Here is a 1,356-nt window from a genome sequence, read left to right as displayed (position 1 = left end):
CTGTACTTCGAATAACAGGGAGCATCTGGCGATTGTTCCTCTCCATGATTGTGTAGCAGAACACAAGCTGGTATTTACTGTGGGACACACAACAAAGCAGATGAAGCATCACCATGGTGGGGTCAGGACTGTGGGCCATGATATCTAGAGATCACAGTTGAAATGCAGATGCTGCTGGATATGAGGGCAACAAGAACAAGACCACTTAAGGCACTCCACATGAAGGTGTTGCACAGATACACATGCAGGCAAAACACCTGTACACATCTGGGGAAAAAAAGCCAGGTACAGCAAGCACAGTAGCACACACCTTTTATTCTAGTACAGGCAGGAGAATCTCTGTGAGTTTGAAGCTAGCCTGGTCTACATGGTGAGTACAGGACAGCCAGACCTACATAGTGAGACTTCATCTCAAAATAGACAAACACACATACACACGAATAAACAAACAACAACAACAAGCCAGGTGAGGCGCATACAAGGCTGGGCTCACTGGCTGGCACTGCTGCTCTTAATCAAAAATTCAATTAAAGATTTTTCATGAAATTCAAGTCGGCATTGATGAAAATCAAAAATAGCAGCACAATACAACCCAAAGATACACTGATTCCATATTTACAAGATGATGAATGACGGTAGGAAAGAAGCCTTTGCTTTCCATATTATACCATTCTATTTCTATAAGAGCAGCACATTTGTGCATACAGTAAGAGCCCTGATTCATGCTATGCTGTGGTCAGAAGTCTGAGCCAGTGTCCAGGCAGTGCAGAGCTCGTGTACAGAACTTAGCTGGGGTGAGGATGTGCCATGTACTTTCCAGAACACCTCAGATTTGTTACTGTTGACTCTGAATTCATTTCTGTTGTGCATTCAGAAACTTTATCATTGTCAAGTGCTTCCTGAGAGCCACACTCAGTTATCACAACCTTTAACTATCAAGGTTTCCCCCAGTTTGTTCTGTTACTAATACGTGTCTCCCTGAAACTAAGGATCTGGGGCTTATTTATACCTTGCTAGTTTGCCTGTTTAGTATTAATTTGTCTATTAAGTATTAGAGTGCCTAGGCTGCTCTGGATAAAAGCAGAACTCCAGTGTCGCTAAAGAATAAAATACCTGGCTGTAGTCCTCTTGTAAGAACAGCATTACTGGTTTCTTCATATTATTGCTCTTCAAAATGTACTGGAATTTACTCTCAGTGCCAGAGAGAATGGCATCCAGCACCAAGCTCCACCCCTTGACTTTTTAAATGTCCATAAAGGAAAATGCAAACAACTCACTTTGTGATAGCAGCAAAGAAATTAACCACTAATGGCAGGCAGATCTTCAGTGGGTTCAGCTGGCTCAGCACAATACGAT

At 42.5% G+C, this 1,356-nt stretch overlaps 1 protein-coding gene across 1 annotated transcript in view; it reads right to left on the bottom strand.

The window, feature by feature from the left end:
• The window catches only part of Rrn3 (RRN3 homolog, RNA polymerase I transcription factor), a 34,501-nt gene that overhangs the window by 3,850 nt on the left and 29,295 nt on the right, over positions 1-1,356 (bottom strand). The gene's annotated exons all lie outside the window — the stretch shown is intronic.

The sequence above is a fragment of the Mastomys coucha genome, unplaced genomic scaffold, assembly GCF_008632895.1.
Source record: "Mastomys coucha isolate ucsf_1 unplaced genomic scaffold, UCSF_Mcou_1 pScaffold12, whole genome shotgun sequence".
NCBI lineage: Eukaryota > Metazoa > Chordata > Mammalia > Rodentia > Muridae > Mastomys > Mastomys coucha.
The sequence above is the reverse complement of the archived record's forward strand: the minus strand, read 5'-3'. Positions and strand labels throughout refer to the sequence as shown.